Raw genomic sequence first — 18,408 nt, forward strand, 5'->3', positions numbered from 1 at the left:
GGCCGGACTATACCTTTGGCCGGACTCCTGGACTATGAAGATACAAGATTGAAGACTTCGTCCCGTGACCGGAAGGGACTTTCCTTGGCGTGGAAGGCAAGCTTGGCGATACGGATATGTAGATCTCCTACCATTGTAACCGACTCTGTGTAACCCTAGCCCTCTCCAGTGTCTATATAAACTAGAGGGTTTTAGTCCATAGGGCAGAAAAACAATCATACCATAGGCTAGCTTCTAGGGTTTAGCCTCTCTGATCTCGTGGTAGATCTACTCTTGTACTACCCATATCATCAATATTAATCAAACAAGACGTAGGGTTTTACCTCCATCAAGAGGGCCCGAACCTGGGTAAAACATCGTGTCCCCTGCCTCCTGTTACCACCCGACCTAGACGCACAGTTCGGGACCCCCTACCCGAGATCTGCCGGTTTTGACACCGACATTGGTGCTTTCATTGAGAGTTCCTCTGTGTCGTCGCTTTTAGGCCCGATGGCTTCTCCGATCATCAACAGCGACGCGATCCAGGGTGAGACTCTTCTCCCCGGACAGATCTTCGTATTCGGCGGCTTTGCACTGCAGGCCAATTCGCTTGGCCATCTGGAGCATATCGAAAGCTACGCCCCTGGCCATTAGGTCAGATTTGGAAGTTTGAACTACACGGCCGACATCCACGGAGACTTGATCTTCGACGGATTCGAGCCACAGCCGAGCGCGCCGCACTGTCACGATGGGCATGATTTAGCTATGCCGCCGAACAGTGCCCTGGAGGCCGCACCCATGTCTGCTCCGACCCCTAGCTCGGAGCCGATCACACCAACCGAGGATGGGTGGTTAGACACCGCCTCGGGGGCTGCAATCTCTACGGCGATCACACCGAACACCATCCCTATTCTCTGCAAAGCCCGTGACTCCAAGGATCCGGACTCCTCTCCGGGCTCCGAGCCCTCTGCGCCCCGACCGATCGAACCTGATTGGGCGCCGATCATGGAGTTCACCGCCGCGGACATCTTTCGGCACTCGCCCTTCGGCGATATCCTGAATTCACTAAAGTCTCTCTCTCTTTCAGGAGAGCCCTGGCCGGACTATGGTCGGCAAGGTTGGGATGCGGATTATGAAGAAATTCAAAGCCCACCCACCACCCACTTCATAGCCACTGTCGATGTTTTAACCGACATGCTCGACTTTGACTCCGAAGACATCGACGGTATGGACGCCGATGCAGGAGACGATCAAGAACTAGCACCTATAGGGCACTGGAAAGCCACCTCGTCATATGATATATACATGGTGGACACCCCAAAAGAGGGCAATGGCGATGGAACGGCGGAGGATGACCCCTCCAAGAAGCAGCCTAAGTGCCGGCGTCAGCGGCGCCGCTCTAAATCCCGCCAAAACAAAAATGGTGATTCACGGGGGATAATAACACCCCGGACAGTGCCGAAGACAACCACCTCCAGCAAGATTCAGCACAGGAGGATAGAGAAGCCAGCCCTCATGAGAGAGCGGTAGACAGAGAGGTCGAGGACGATAATTATATGCCTCCCTCTGAAGACGAGGCAAGCCTCGACAACGACGAATTTGTTATACCGGAGGATCCCGTCGAACAAGAGCGTTTCAAATGCAGGCTTATGGCCACGTCGAGCAGCCTCAAGAAAAAATAGCAACAACTTAGAGCTGATCAAGATTTGCTTGCCGACAGATGGACTGAAGTCCTTGCGGCCGAAGAGTATGAACTCAAACGCCCCTCCAACAGTTACCCAAAGCGCAAGTTGCTACCCCAATTAGAGGAGGAAGCATTTAAACCTACATCACCAACGCATGATGCGGCAGACCGGCCACCCCGTGGCCGCGACAGAGAGGCCTCTCGGCCCTCCACTCAATTCGCACCCCGACGCCGCTCAAAAACTACCAAGGCATGGGACAATGCGCCAGACCTGCGAGATATATTGGAGGACAAGGCAAGGCAAACAAGATCGATCTACGGATCACGTGGGTGCCCCACGGCACGAGACGGTACTCGTCACACCGGACACAGTAAATTCGGTCGGGCCGAACACAGTAGACAAAGCTCGTTTGAGCTGCGTCGTGATGTAGTCCAATACAGAGGCGCCGCACACCCAGTATGCTTCACGGATGAAGTAATGGATCATCAAATCCCCGAGGGTTTCAAACCCGTGAACATCAAATCATACGATGGCACAACAGATCCTACGGTATGGATCGAGGACTATCTCCTTCATATCCACATGGCCCGCAGTGATGACCAACACGCCATCAAATACCTCCCACTCAAGCTTAAAGGACCAGCCCGGCATTGGCTTAACAGCTTGCCAGCAGAATCAATTGGTTGTTGGGAGGACCTGGAGGCCGCATTCCTCGACAACTTCCAGGGCACTTATGTGCGACCACCAGACACCGATGACCTAAGCCACATAATTCAGCAGCCAAAGGAATCGGCCAGACAATTCTGGACACGGTTCCTAACCAAGAAAAATCAAATCGTCGACTGTCCGGACGGAGAGGCCCTAGCAGCCTTCAAGCATAACATCCGCGACGAGTGGCTTGCACGGCACCTAGGACAGGAAAAGCCAAAATCTATGGCAGCCCTCACGACACTTATGACCCGCTTTTGCACGGGAGAAGACAGCTGGCTAGCACACAGCAATAACATGACCAAGAACCCTGGTAATTCGGATACCAAGGACAGCAGTGGCAGGTCGCGCCGCAACAAGCAAAAGCGCCGCATTAATGGCGACAATGCTGAGGATACGGCAGTTAATACCGGATTCAGAGGCTCTAAACCTGGTCAGCAAAAAAATCCATTCAAAAGAAATACTCCGGGCCCATCCACTTTGGACCGAATACTCGACCGCTCATGCCAGATACATGGCACCCCCGAAAAACCAGCCAATCACACCAACAGGGATTGTTGGGTGTTCAAGCAGGCAGGCAAGTTAAATGCCGAAAGCAGAGACAAGGGGCTGCATAGCGATGACGAGGAGGAGCCCGGCCGCCGAACAACAGTGGACAGAAAGGTTTTCCCCCACAAGTGCGGACGGTGAACATGATATACGCAACCCACGTCCCCAAGAGAGAGCGGAAGCGTGTGCTAAGGGACGTATACGCGATGGAGCCAGTCTCCCCAAAGTTCAACCCATGGTCTTCCTGCCCGATCACTTTTGATCGAAGGGACCACCCCACTAGCATCCGTCATGGCGGATTCGCCGCATTGGTTCTAGACCCAATTATTGACGGATTTCACCTCACTAGAGTCCTTATGGACGGCGGCAATAGCCTGAACCTGCTTTATCAGGATACAGTGCGGAAAATGGGCATCGATCCCTCGAGGATTAAACCCACCATAACGACCTTTAAAGGCGTCATACCAGGTGTAGAAGCCAATTGTACAGGCTCAGTTACACTTGAAGTGGTCTTCGGATCTCCGGATAATTTCCGAAGCGAGGAGTTAATCTTCGACATAGTCCCGTTCCGCAGTGGCTATCACACACTGCTCGGGCGAACCACATTTGCCAAATTCAATGCGGTGCCACACTACGCATACCTCAAGCTCAAGATGCCAGGCCCTCGAGGCGTCATCACGGTCAATGCAAACACCGAACGCTCTCTCCGAACAGAGGAGCATACGGCGGCTATCGCAGCGGAAGTACAAAGCAGCCTCTCAAGGCAATTCTCCAGTCCGGCCATTAAACGCCCGGACGCCGTCAAGCGCGCCCGGAGTAACCTACAACAAGACCGCCTGGCACGTTCCGAGCAAGCGTAGCAATGCGGCCCCAACCCCAGCCCTCGCGAACTTGTGAAACCAGTGCCGCGCATACATAACTATGCTCTGGAAATACCATGGGCACAGGGGGAGGGGCACCATTACGGCATGCCCGAAACGCGGCTTAAACCGCACTAGGGGCTGCCGATTTCTTAAATTTCCTCTTATTTTCAGGACTCCATTCTTCGGAAGGCTTGTCCGGCAGTACAATTATCGCACAAACGATACAACCAGGGAAGCAGAAAGCTACGCCGCACAACGGAACTCTGAGTTGGTCTCTATAACGAGCAGTATACCTGTTTTGCATAACATTCTGCAACTCGCCCCTGGAAAGGACATATTTGATAGTCCCATCCTTTGCTTATCGCACTATTTGTATCGTTCTGCTTTGATCGCAGCTTTTTTAAATAAACAATGCATAGCTTCCGCCTATTATTGCATTACCTTTTTTTACGAATATATGTTCATTAATGACATGTTGCACCCGTACACTTTGGTACGGCCAATACGCCAGGGGTTTAAGTACCCCACAACATGGTGTGAGAAGTCTGAACACTTTCACAAGTGCGGCACCCCGAACTTATAGCATTATATGCATCGGCTCCGAATCATGTCTTGGGTCAATAGTTGGGTTTACCCGGCTCCTATGTTTTGGTACCTTACGTTCCGTCATATCGGCTAAGGTAGCACTAGGAGAACTACTGCGATTGTGCCCAAGTTGAGCTGGGCTAAGCACCTCAGTAGAGAAAGCTAAAACTGACCATCATGATGAGGCGAGAGCTGGTGGTTGTTCGAGAGGTTTTCGAGTCCCTAAAGACTTATGCCGCTTAGAGCGAGGAGTCGGCTTTGTCCGGCCTAGGCGTGGATAGCGCCCCGAACTCGGTCTTCCGAACACTAGGGGCTTCGCCGAAATTTAAAATTATAGAATTCTATGGCTAAGTGAGAGTGTTCAAGCATTATAATCCGATTGCCTTGTTCGTTGTGTTGAGCGCCTCCCTCGAAGGACCCAAGAATGGGAAAAAGAGCGCTCATGTTTATCCCGAACACCCCAACACTCGTGGCATGGGGGCAGAAGTCGACGACTCGCCATCTCTCAAATTTGATAAACGGCCGCACAGAAGGTAATATTTTAAATTCAAAAGCGTTTCTTAGCGCATATGAACAAATTTTCAGCGTACAGGATCACAAATGCGAGTTTACTCAAAAATTACATCTTTGGAGCACTCATCCGCTATAAGGCGGGCACCCTTCAGGACGCCCTCATAATACGCTTCCGGGACGCCATGCTCCTTGCCCGGCGGCGGCCCGTCCTTCACCAGTGTCGGTGTCAAAACCGGCGGATCTCGGGTAGGGGGTCCCGAACTGTGCATCTTGGTCGGATTGTAACAGGAGGCAGGGGACACGATGTTTTACCCAGGTTCGGGCCCTCTTGATGGAGGTAAAACCCTACGTCCAGCTTCATTAATATTGATGATATGGTAGTACAAGTGTAGATCTACCACGAGATCAGAGAGGCTAAACCCTAAAAGCTAGCCTATGGTATGATTGTTTTTCCTCCTACGGACTAAAACCCTCCGGTTTATATAGACACCGGAGAGGGCTAGGGTTACACAGAGTCGGTTACAATGGTAGGAGATCTACATATCCGTATCGCCAAGCTTGCCTTCCACGCCAAGGAAAGTCCCTTCCGGACACGGGACGAAGTCTTCAATCTTGTATCTTCATAGTCTAGGAGTCTGGCCGAAGGTATTGTCCGGCCATCCGGACACCCCCTAATCCAGGACTCGATCAGTAGCCCCTGAACCAGGCTTCAATGACGATGAGTCCGGCGCGCAGATTGTCTTCGGCATTGCAAAGCGGGTTCCTCCTCCAAATACTTCATAGAAGATTTTGAACACAAAGGTAGTGTCTGGTCTGCAAAATAAGTTTCCACATATTGCCATAAAGAGAATAATATTTACACAAATCTAATCCGCTGACGTATTCCGTAGCATGACATCACACCACGGCCAAGCCTTTATTCGAATCATTTTACTATCCCACCTCAGGGCGTTTAGCGAGGCGGTTTCCTTGGCACGTCTTGTCAAAGCAGAGATCGTGTCCCCTTATTCCGGGATTCTCATTAATACGGGCATGGGTAACCCAACCGCGCCATTGATTACGGCGCTTGGGAGATAAGCAAGTTTTATGAGGCTGGTGGGGGTGCATAGTCGCGTCTGCCCATATAAGGGGATAAGGATCCACCTTTTCATCCACACCTTCTTCCTCCTTTCCCTATCCATTTCCGTGCACTCGAGCTCCAGCGCCCAAGTCCTCACACCCCACCTCAACCTTCTCTAGCCATGTCCAGAGCGGGAGGCAAGTGGATGGTCTACTCCGTCATGGCGGGACACATCAAAAGAGTGAGGAAGGCCAGATACTTGTCTAACGACATTGTGGACCGGCTTCCCGAAGAGGGGCAGCTTATCCCCACCCCTAGGCCCAACGAGAGGGTGGTGTTCCTCCCCCATTTCCTCCGTAGACTGGGCTTCCCTCTCCACCCATTTGTCCGGGGGCTCATGTTCTACTATGGCTTGGATTTCCACGATCTGGCCCCGAATTTTCTCCTCAACATCTCGGCGTTTATCGTCGTGTGCGAGGCTTTCTTCTGCATCCGCCTCCATTTCGGCCTATGGCTCAATACTTTCAATGTCAAGCCGAAGGTGGTGCGCGTCACTCAGGCGGAGTGCGGAGGCGCCATGGTGGGCAGGATGCCCAACGTCCTATGGCCCGAGGGCTCCTTCGTGGAGTCCCTAAAGGGGTGGCAATCGGGGTGGTTTTACATCACCAAGCCGCGCGACCCTGAATGGGTCGCAGCCCTCGAGTTCCGATCCGGATCCCCTACGCGGCTCACTTCCTGGAAAGAGACGGGCCTATCGTGGGGTAAAGAAGGAGAGCTGACCGGACTCCAAACATGCGTCCAAACCCTGGTGGACAAGAAGCTCCAACTTGTCAACGTAGTCCAGGTTATGCTCATCCGCCGGATCCTCCCGTGTCAACAACGGGCTTTCAACCTGAGGGAGTTTGACCCGGCGCAGCACCGAACTCTAAGCAGGCTCTTCGACACAACGTACGAAGATGCCTGGAAGGTGCGAGGCTTTCGTCTGCAGCTGCCCCCATGTCGGCCTATGGCTCAAGACTTTCAATGTCAAGCCGAAGGTGGTGCGCGGCACCCAAGCGGAGTGCGGAGGCGCCATGGTGGGAAAGATGCCCAACATCCTATGGTTCGAGGGCTCCTTCGTGGAGTCCCTAAAGGGGTGGCAGTCGGGGTGGTTTTACATGACCGAGCCGCGCGACCCTGAATGGGTCGCAGCCCCGAGTTCCGATCCAACCCCCTACGCGTGCCTCCTAGAAAGAGACGGGCCTGTCATGGGGCAAAAAAGGAGTGCTGACCGGACTCCAAACATGCGTCCAAACCGTGGTGGACAGGAATCTCAAACTCGTCAACGTAATCCAGGTTATGCTCATCCGTCGGATCCTCCCGTGTCAACAACGGGCTTTCCACCTATGGGAGTTCGACCCGGCACGGCACCGAACTCTGAGCAGGCTCTTCGATACGACGTATGAAGATGCCTGGAAGGTGCTTTTCAAGGGCGCCAAGGCCCCTGCATCCGCTACCGAGGATCGCGGATTCAGCACGCAGCGTCACGCTCGTGCGGTAAGTTGTTTTCACCTTTTACAGGGTATTAGTTTTTCATAGTTTGACTCCATGCGGGATCTAAGTTCCCTTACCTTTGACAGGATTGGCAGGAGACGTCCGGACAGATCAACTGTTCGGCTCCTTTGCCCGAAGGCCCAGCGGACGCTCGCTTGGCGAAGCTGCTGGTTCCGGCACCTTACGTGGTGCCGGAGAAGAAGTCCAAGAAGAAGGCCACGGGGACTCGAAAGAGTGCCCGGCGCGAGGAGGTGTCGGATTCACCATCCGACGACTCCAAGGCGCACTCCTCCCATGAAGACGAGGAGGAGAAGAAGAGACATCTCCCCCCCCCCAGCGGGGGGAGGGAAGAAAAGGAAGGCCGCCCCAACCGGGGAGGCCGAAGGGTCCAAGAGGGGGAAGAACCCTCCTCCGGACTACTCCACCAATGCTGACGATGGCGAAGAGGAGTGGCCGCACAGGGCCAAGCCCCTGGTGAAATTGTAAGTATCCGGATACCAGAGTGATTCATAGTATTCCCATATTGCACAGCTTTTCCTTACGTCGAACATGATTGTGCAGTCCGCCCAAGGTCGGGCTCGATGAGTCGTCGAGCGGCTCCCTGGACTCGTCAGATGTGAATTCGCTTCCGACGTCTTCCTCCCCCCACCCTACGGACGGCACCGAGGTGGCGTCCCAATAGGTTCCAAGCCAGGAGGAGGTGGTCCTGGAGGCGCCGCAAGGCAACCTCCCGGACTCCAGGCGTAAAGGGGATAGAACCCCCAAGGGCTCCAAGTCCGTCCTTGAGCCGGACACCGCGCCGGAACCTTCAACGGTTCCGGACTCCAGTAGGCAGCCCCCTTCCAAGAGGAGCAAGCCTACCGAGCCGGTGACCTCCGTCCAACCGGAGGCACCGGACAATTTGCTGGAGACGCTTAACGGCGCCTCCATCGACAAGGAGCACCACACTGTTATGAGTGTGGTGATCCAGAAGGTTCGGTCCACCAAGAGCGGACTGACTGAAGCCTGTGCCAGCCTTCTAACAGGCTTTGAGGTAAGTAAAGAATATGTAAAAATATTACCGCATAGACAGTAGCCCCTGATGCTCTGTTCGGTGTTCGGAAAGAAAATCCGAATAGAAGATCAAATAATCGCAGGAGTCTAACATAATCAAGTCAATATGCGTATGCAGGCTTCGCTGCTCGCCTCCGCCGCACTGACTGCGGAGGTGGATACGCTGAAGCCGAACCTCGAGCGGTCCGAGCAAAAGCTCGGCCTAGCCAAGCAGCAGCTCGAGGAGAAGGAAGGTAAGAAATACCTTATTGAAATATGTGAAAGGTGCAATTGCAAAAAGTGACAGGATTAACGTGGCTATTGTAGGGGCCACAACTGAGGTGGCGACCCTTAAGCAAGCGTTGTCCGAGGCCGAAAAGAGAGCGGCCACGGAGCGCACCGAGCGGGAGAAGCATGAGACGCAGGTTGGCGAGGTGCGGCAAGAGCTCCAGGCTCTCATGAAAAAAACATGAGAGTTTGGAGCTTGACTCGAAGACGCGAGAGTCTGAGCTCGCTGCGGCCATTGAAGATGCCAAGTCTGCCAAGGCCGATGCCTAGAAGGCCCTCCAGGAGGTTGAGGCAATAAAAAAGATAGCGGCGAGTAAGGCATTCTTTATGCAAAGCAAGCACGTAAAAGTGAATTACTTGTCACTTACCCGAATCTGGAGCTCTCCAGGAGCATTCGCAGACTTGCCCCGTAGCATGTCGGATGCCACCGCCTTCTACCGCACCGAGGAGGGAAGGTCGACGGAGAAGTTGTTCTGGTCTCAGTATGCTGAGGCCGAACACCCGGTGCCCTTAAGCGACCAGCTGAAACGGCTGGTCGAGCTCCATAAGGTGGCCGAACAGGCCATGAAGGGCCTCATAGTCCGGCTGTGGCCTGGAGAGGCCATGCCTGGGAGCTACTTCGGGCTGGTGAGGCGGCTGGTGGAGGCCTGTCCAAGGCTCGAAGTCATCAAGCGCTCCGTATGCATCGAGGGTGCCCGTAGGGCGCTTGCCCGTGCGAAGGTGCACTGGGGCAAGCTGGATGCTGAGAAGCTTGTGAAGGACGGGCCACCGCCGGGCAAGGAGCATCGCAAGCCCGAGATGTATTATGAGGGCGTTCTGAAGGGTGCCCGCCTTGTGGCGGATGAATGTTCCATGAATGTAATTTTTCAGTGAACTCGCTCGTTTTGTCCTGTGCGCTGAAAACTTGTTCATGTGCGCTAAGCAATGCTTTTTGAATTTAAAATATTACCTTTTGTGCGGCCGTTTATCAAATTTGAGAGATGGCGAGTCGTCGGCTTCTGCCCCCATGGCACGAGTGCTGGGGTGTTCGGGATAAACATGAGCGCTCTTTTTCCCATTCTGGGGTCCTTTGAGGGAGGCGCTCATCACAACGAACATGGCAATCGGACTATAGTGCTTGAACACTCTCACTTAGCCATAGAATTCTATAATTTTAAATTTCGGCGAAGCCCCTAGTGTTCGGAAGACCGAGTTCGGGGCGCTATCCACGCCTAGGCCGGACAAAGCCGACTCCTCGCTCTAAGCGGCATAAGTCTTTAGGGACTCGAAAACCTCTCGAACAGCGACCAGCTCTCGCCTCATCATGACGGTCAGTTTTAGCTTTCTCTACTGAGGTGCTTAGCCCAGCTCAACTGGGGCACAATCGCAGTAGTTCTCCTAGTGCTACCTTAGCCGATATGACGGAACGTAAGGTACCAAAACATAGGAGCCGGGCAAACCCAACTATTGACCCAAGACATGATTCGGAGCCGATGCATATAATGCTATAAGTTCGGGGTGCCACACTTGTGAAAGTGTTCGGACTTCTCACACCATGTTGTGGGGTACTTAAGCCCCTGGCGTATTAGCCGTACCAAAGTGTACGGGTGCAACATGTCATTAATGAACATATATTCATAAAAAAAGGGTAATGCAATAATAGACGGAAGCTATGCATTGTTTATTTAAAAAAGCTGCGATCAAAGCAGAATGATACAAATAGTGCGATAAGCAAAAGATGGGACTATCAAGTATGTCCTTTCCAGGGGCGAGCTGCGGAATGTTATGTGAAACAGGTATACTGCTCGTTATAGAGACCACCTTAGAGTTCCGTAGCGCGGCGTAGCTTTCTGCTTCCCTGGTTGTATCGTTTGTGCGGCGATTGTACCGCCGGACAAGCCTTCCGAAGAATGGAGTCCTAAAAATAAGACAAAATTAAGAAATCGGCAGCCCCTAGTGCGGTTTGAGCCGCGTTTCAGGCGTGCCGTGATGGTGCGCCTCCCCCTGTGCCCATGGAATTTCCAGAGCGTAGTTATGTGCGCGCAGCACTGGTTTTGCAAGTTCACGAGGGCTGGGGTTGGGACCGCATTGCTAAGCTTTCTTTGAACGTGTCGGGTGGTCTTGGTGTAGGTTACTCCGGGTGCGCTTGACGGTGTCCGGACGTTTAATGGCCGGACTAGAGAATTGCCTTAAGAGGCTGCTTTGTACTTCCGCTGCGATAGCCGCCGTATACTCCTCCGTTCGGAGAGAGCGTTCGGTGTTTCCATTGACCGTGATGACGCCTCAAGGGCCTGGAATCTTGAGCTTGAGGTATGCGTAGTGCGGCATCGCATTGAATTTGGCAAATGCGGTTCGCCCGAGCAGTGCGTGATAGTCACTGCGGAACGGGACTATGTTGAAGATTAAGTCCTCGCTTCGGAAATTATCCGGAGATCCGAAGACCACTTCAAGTGTAACTGAGCCTGTACAGTTGGCTTCTACACCTGGTATGACGCCTTTAAAGGTCGTTCTAGTGGGTTTAATCCTCGAGGGATCGATGCCCATTTTCAGCACTGTATCCTGATAAAGCAGGTTCAGGCTACTGTCGCCGTCCATAAGGACTCTAGTGACATGAAATCCATCAATAATTGGGTCTAGAACCAATGCGGCGAATCCGCCATGACAGATGCTAGTGGGATGGTCCCTTCGGTCAAAAGTGATCGGGCAGGAACACCATGGGTTGAACTTTGGGGCAACTGGCTCCATCGCGTATACGTCCCTTAGCACACACTTCCGCTCCCCTTGGGGACGTGGGTTGCGTATATCATGTTCACCGTCCACACTTGTGGGGGAAAACCTTTCTGTCCACTGTTGTTTGGCGGCCGGGGCTCCTCCTCATCATCGGTATGCAGCCCCTTGTCTCTGCTTCCGGCATTTAACTTGCCTGCCTGCTTGAACACCCAACAATCCATGTTGGTGTGATTGGCTGGTTTTTCGGGGGTGCCATGTATCTGGCATGAGCGGTCGAGTATTCGGTCCAAACTGGATGGGCCCGGAGTATTTCTTTTGAATGGCTTTTTCCACTGACCGGGTTTAGAGCCTCTGAATCCGGCATTAACTGTCGTATCCTCAGCATTGTCGCCGTTAATGCGGCACTTTTGCTTGTTGCGACGCGACCTGCCACTGCTGTCCTTGGTATCCGAATTACCAGGGATCTTGGTCATGTTATTGCTGCAAGCTAGCCAGCTGTCTTCTCCCGCGCAAAAGCGGGTCATAAGTGTCGTGAGGGCTGCCATAGATTTCGGCTTTTCCTGTCCTAGGTGCCGTGCAAGCCACTCGTCGCGGATGTTATGCTTGAAGGCTGCTAGGGCCTCTGCGTCCGGACAGTAGACGATTTGATTTTTCTTTGTTAGGAACCGTGTCCAGAATTGTCTGGCCGATTCCTCTGGCTGCTGAATTATGTGGCTTAGGTCATCGGCGCTGGTGGTCGCACATAAGTGCCCTGGAAATTGTCGAGGAATGCAGCTTCCAGGTCCTCCCAATAACCAATTGATTCTGCTGGCAAGCTGTTGAGCCAATGCCGAGCTGGTCCTTTAAGCTTGAGTGGGAGGTATTTGATGGCGTGTAAGTCATCACCGCGGGCCATGTGGATGTGAAGGAGATAGTCCTCGATCCATACCGCAGGATCTATTGTGCCATCATATGATTCGATGTTCACGGGTTTGAAACCCTCGGGGATCTGATGATCCATTACTTCATCTGTGAAGCATAGTGGGTGTGCAGCGCCTCTGTATTGGGCTACATCACGATGCAGCTCAAACGAGCTTTGTCTACTGTGTTCGGCCCGGCTAAGTTTATTGTATCCGGCATGACGAGTATCGTCTCGTGCCGTGGGGCGCCCACGTGATCCGTAGATCGATTTTGTTTGCCTTGCCTTGTCCTCCAATATATCTCGCAGGTCTGGCGCGTTGTCCCATGCCTTGGTAGTTTTTGAGCGGCGTCGGGGTGCGACTTGAGTGGAGGGCCGAGAGGCCTCTCTGTCGCGGCCACGGGGTGGCCGGTCTGCCGCATCATGCGCTGGTGATGTAGGTTTAAGTGCTGCCTCCTCTAATTGGGGTAGCAACCTGCGCTTTGGGTAACTCTTGGAGGGGCGTTCGAGTTCATACTCTTCGGCCGCAAGGACTTCAGTCCATCTGTCGGCTAGCAAATCTTGATCAGCTCTAAGTTGTTGCTGTTTTTTCTTGAGGCTGATCGCCGTGGTCATAAGCCTGCGTTTGAAATGCTCTTGTTCGACGGGATCCTCCGGTATGACAAATTCATCGTCGTCGAGGCTTGCCTCGTCTTCGGAGGGAGGCATATAATTATCGTCCTTGACCTCTCTGTATGCCGCTCTCTCATGAGGGCTGGCTTCTCTATCCTCCTATGCTGAATCTTGCTGGAGGTGGTTGTCTTCGGCACTGTCCGGGGTGTTATTATCCCTCGTGCCGGAATCACCGTTTTTTTGGCGGGATTTAGAGCGGCGTCGCTGACGCCGGCGCTTAGGCTGCTTCTTGGAGGGGTCATCCTCCGATGTTCCATCGCCATTGCCTTCTTTTGGGGTGTCCACCATGTATATATCATACGACGTGGTGGCTTTCCAGTTCTCTATAGGTGCTGGTTCTTGATCGTCTCCTGCATCGGCATCCATACCGTCGATGTCTTTGGAGTCGAAGTCGAGCATGTCGGTTAAATCATCGACAATTGCTACGAAGTGGGTGGTGGGTGGGCTTTGAATTTCTTCATCATCAGCATCCCAACCTTGCCGACCATAGTCCGGCCAGGGCTCTCCTGACAGAGAGAGAGACTTTAGTGAATTCAGGATATCGTCGAAGGGCGAGTGCCGAAAGATGTCCGCGGTGGTGAACTCCATGATCGGCGCCCAATCGGGTTCGATCGTTCGGGGCGCAGAGGGCTCGGAGCCCGGAGAGGAGTCCGGCTCCTTGGAGTCACGGGCTTCGCAGAGAATAGGGCTTGTGTTCGGCTCGATCGCCATAGAGATTGCAGCCCCCGAGGCGGTGTCTAACCACCCATCCTCGGTTGGTGTGATCGGCTCCGAGCTAGGGGTCGGAGTGGACACGGGTGCGGCCTCCAGGGCACTTTCGGCGGCAGAGCTAAATCATGCACATCGTGATAGTGCGGGGCGCTCGGCTGTGGCTCGAATCCGTCGAATATCAAGTCTCCATGGATGTCGGCCGTGTAGTTCAAACTTCCAAATCTGACCTGATGGCCAGGGGCGTAGCTTTCGATCTGCTCCAGATGGCCAAGCGAATTGGCCCGCAGTGCAAAGCCGCCGAATACGAGGATCTGTCCAGGGAGAAAAGTCTCACCCTGGATCGCCTCGCTGTTGATGATCGGAGAAGCCATCGGGCCTAAAAGCGACGACACAGAGGAACTCTCAATGAAAGCACCAATGTCGGTGTCAAAACCGGCGGATCTCGGGAAGGGGGTCCCGAACTGTGCGTCTAGGTCGGATGGTAACAGGAGGCAGGGGACACGATGTTTTACCCAGGTTCGGGCCCTCTTGATGGAGGTAAAACCCTACGTCCTGCTTGATTAATATTGATGATATGGGTAGTACAAGAGTAGATCTACCACGAGAACAGAGAGGCTAAACCCTAAAAGCTAGCCTATGGTATGATTGTTTTTCCTCCTACAGACTAAAACCCTCCAGTTTATATAGACACCGGAGAGGGCTAGGGTTACACAGAGTCGGTTACAATGGTAGGAGATCTACATATCCGTATCGCCAAGCTTGCCTTCCACGCCATGGAAAGTCCCTTCCGGACACGGGACGAAGTCTTCAATCTTGTATCTTCATAGTCAAGGAGTCCGGCCGAAGGTATAGTCCGGCCATCCGAACACCCCCTAATCCAGGACTCCCTCAACCATCTTCTCCGCATCCATCTTGCCCCAGTGCACTTTAGCACGGGCAAGCGCCCTACGGGCACCTTCGATGCAGACGGAGTGCTTGATTACTTCAAGCCGTGGACAGGCATCCACCAGCCACCTCATCATCCCGAAGTAGCTCCCAGGCAGAGCCTCTCCAGGCCACAGCCGAACTATGAGGCCCTTTACGGCCTGTTCGGCAACCTTGTGGAGCTCGACCATCTGCTTCAGCTGGTCGCTCAAAGGCACCAGGTGTCCGGCCTCAGCATACTGAGACCAGAACACCTTCTCCGTCGAGCTCCCCTCCCCGGCTCAGTAGTAGGCGGCGGCATGAGACACACTGCGGGGCAAATCTGCGAATGCTCCTGGAGAGCTCCGGACTCGGGCAAGTACCAAAAAATTCACTTTCACGTGCTTGCTTTGCATAATGAATGCCTTACCCGCCACTATCTTCTTCATCGCGTCAATTTCTTTGAGGGCTTTCTGTGATTCGGCCTTGGCAGACTTCACGCTTTTGAGGGCTGCCGCAAGCTCGGATGCTTGCGTCTTTGAGTCAAGCTCCAAATTCTCGTGTTTTTCCATGAGAGCCTGGAGCTCTTTCTGCACCCCTCCATCCGCGCCTCCCGCTTCTCTCTCTCCGTGCGCTCCGCGGCCGCCCTGTTTTCGGCCTCGGACAGCGCTTGCTTAAGGGTTGCCACCTCGGCCGTGGCCCCTATAATAGCATGTTGATCCTGTCATTTTTTGCAACCACATCTTCTCTATATAATTGCGCAAGGTATTACTTACCTTCCTTCTCCTCGAGTTTCCTCTTGGCATGGCCAAGCTCGTTCTCGGACCGCACGAGGTTCTACTTCAGCGTATCCACCTCCGCAGTCAGTGCGGCGAAGGCCAGCAGCGAAGCCTGCATACGCATATTGACTTGATTATGTTAGACTCCTGCGATTATTAGATCCTCTATTCGGATTTTCTTTCCGAACGCCGAACAGAGCATCAGGGGCTACTGTCTATGCGGTAATATTTTTACATATTCTTCACCTACCTCAAAGCCTGTTAGAAGGCTGGCACAGGCTTCAGTCAGTCCGCTCTTGGCGGACTGAACCTGCTGGATCACCGCACTCATAATAGTGCGGTGCTCCTCGTCGATGGAGGCGCCGTTAAGCGTCTCCAGCAAATTGTCCAGTGCCTCCGGTTGGACGGAGGTCACCGGCTCGGTAGGCTCGCTCCTCTTGGAAGGAGGCCGCCTACAGGAGTTCGGAACTATTGAAGGTTCCGGCGCGGTGTCCGGCTCAAGTCCGGACTCGGAGCCCTTGAGGGTTTTATCCTCTCCGCGCCTGGAGTCCGGGAGGTCGCCTTGCGGCGCCTCCAGGACCACCTCCTCCTGGGACAGCACCTCGGCATCGTCCGTAGGGTGGGGGGAGGTAGCCGTCGGAAGCGAATTCACATCCGACGAATCCAGGGAACCGCTCGACGACACGTCGAGCTGGTCTTTGGGTGGACTGCATAAACATGTTTGACATAAGGAAAAGCTGTGCAATGGAAGGATACTATGAATCGCTCTGGTATCCGGACACTTACGATCTCGCCAGGGGCTTGGCCCTGTGCGTCCACTCCTCTTCGCCGTCGTCGCCGTTGGTGGAGCCATCCGGAGGAAGGGTTTTCCCCTTCTTGGACCCTTTGGCCACCCCAGTTGGGGCGGCCTTCCTTTTCTTCTCTCCCCCCGCTGGAGGGCGAGAGGTCTCTTCCTCCTCCTCCTCGTCTTCACGGGAGGAGTGCGTCTTGGAGTCGTCGGAGGACGAATCCGACACCCCCAGGTGCTGGGCACTCTTCCGAGTCCCCGTGGCCTTCTTCTTGGCCTTCTTCTCCGGCACCACGTAGGGTGCCGGAACCAGCAGCTTCGCCAAGCAAGCGTCCGCTGGGCCTTCGGGCAAAGGAGCCGGACAGTTGATCTGTCCGGACGTCTCCTGCCAATCCTGTCAAAGGTAAGGGAGCTTAAGATCCCGCGTGGAGTCAAACTATGAAAACCTAATACCCTGTAAAAGGTAAATACAGCTTACCGCACGAGCGCGACACTGCGTGCTAAATCCGCGATCCTCGGTAGCGGATGCGGGGGCCTTGGCGCCCTTGAAAAGCACCTTCCAGGCATCTTCGTACGTTGTGTCGAAGAACCTACTTAGAGTTCGGTGCTGCGCCAGGTCGAACTCCCACAGGTTGAAGGCCCGTTGTTGACATGGGAGGATCCGGCGGATGAGCATAACCTGGACTACGTTGACAAGTTTGAGCTTCTTGTCCACCAGGGTTTGGACGCATGTTTGGAGTCCGGTCAGCTCTCCTTCTTTACCCCACGACAGGCCCGTCTCTTTCCAGGTGGTGAGCCACGTAGGGGGTTCGGATCGGAACTCGGGGGCTGCGACCCATTCAGGGTCGCGCGGCTCGGTGATGTAAAACCACCCCGATTGCCACCCCTTTAGGGACTCCACGAAGGAGCCCTCAGGCCATAGGACGTTGGGCATCCTGCCCACCATGGCGCCTCCGCACTCCGCCTGAGTGCTGCGCACCACCTTCGGCTTGACATTGGAAGTCTTGAGCCATAGGCCGAAATGGGGGCGGATGCAGAAGAAAGCCTCGCACACGACGATAAACGCCGAGATGTTGAGGACAAAATTCGGGGCCGGATCATGGAAATCCAGGCCATAGTAGAACATGAGCCCCCTGACAAATGGGTGGAGAGGGAAGCCCAGTCCACGGAGGAAATGGGGGAGGAACACCACCCTCTCATGGGGCCTAGGGGTGGGGATGAGCTGCCCCTCTTCGGGAAGCCGGTGCGCAATGTCGCTAGACAAGTATCCGGCCTTCCTCAGTCTTTTGATGTGTCCCTCCGTGACGGAGGAGACCATCCACTTGCCTCCCGCTCTGGACATGGCTGGAGAAGGTTGAGGTGGGGTGTGCGGACTTGGGCGCTGGAGCTCGAGTGCGCGGAAATGGATAGGCAAAGGAGGAAGAAGGCGTGAATGAAAAGGTGGATCCTTATCCCCTTATATGGGCAAACGCGACTATGCGCCCCCACCAGCTTGGTAAAACTCGCTTATCTCCCAAGCGCCGCAGTCAATGGCGCGGTTGGGTTACCCACACCCGTATTGATGAGAATCCCGGAATAAGGGGACACAATCTCTGCTTTAACAAGGCGTGCCAAGGAAACCACCTCACTAAACGCGCTGAGGTGGGACAGTAAAACGATTCGAATAAAGACTTGGCCGTGGTGTGATGTCACGCTACGGAATACGTCAGCAGATTAGATTTGTGTAAATATTATTCTCTCTATGGCAATATGTGGAAACTTATTTTGCACAACCGGACACTACCTTTGTGTTCAAAATCTTCTATGAAGTACTTGGAGGAGGAACCCGCCTTGCAATGCCGAAGACAATCTGCGCGTCGGACTCATCGTCATTGAAGCCTGGTTCAGGGGCTACTGAGGGAGTCCTGGATTAGGGGGTGTCCGGATGGCCGGACTATACCTTCGGTCGGACTCCTGGACTATGAAGATACAAGATTGAAGACTTCGTCCCGTGTCTGGAAGGGACTTTCCTTGGCGTGGAAGGCAAGCTTGGCGATACGGATATGTAGATCTCCTACCATTGTAACTGACTCTGTGTAACCCTGGCCCTCTCCGGTGTCTATATAAACCGGAGGGTTTTAGTCCATAGGGCAGAAAAACAATCATACCATAGGC

Source organism: Triticum aestivum, chromosome 2A, assembly GCF_018294505.1.
Source record: "Triticum aestivum cultivar Chinese Spring chromosome 2A, IWGSC CS RefSeq v2.1, whole genome shotgun sequence".
NCBI lineage: Eukaryota > Viridiplantae > Streptophyta > Magnoliopsida > Poales > Poaceae > Triticum > Triticum aestivum.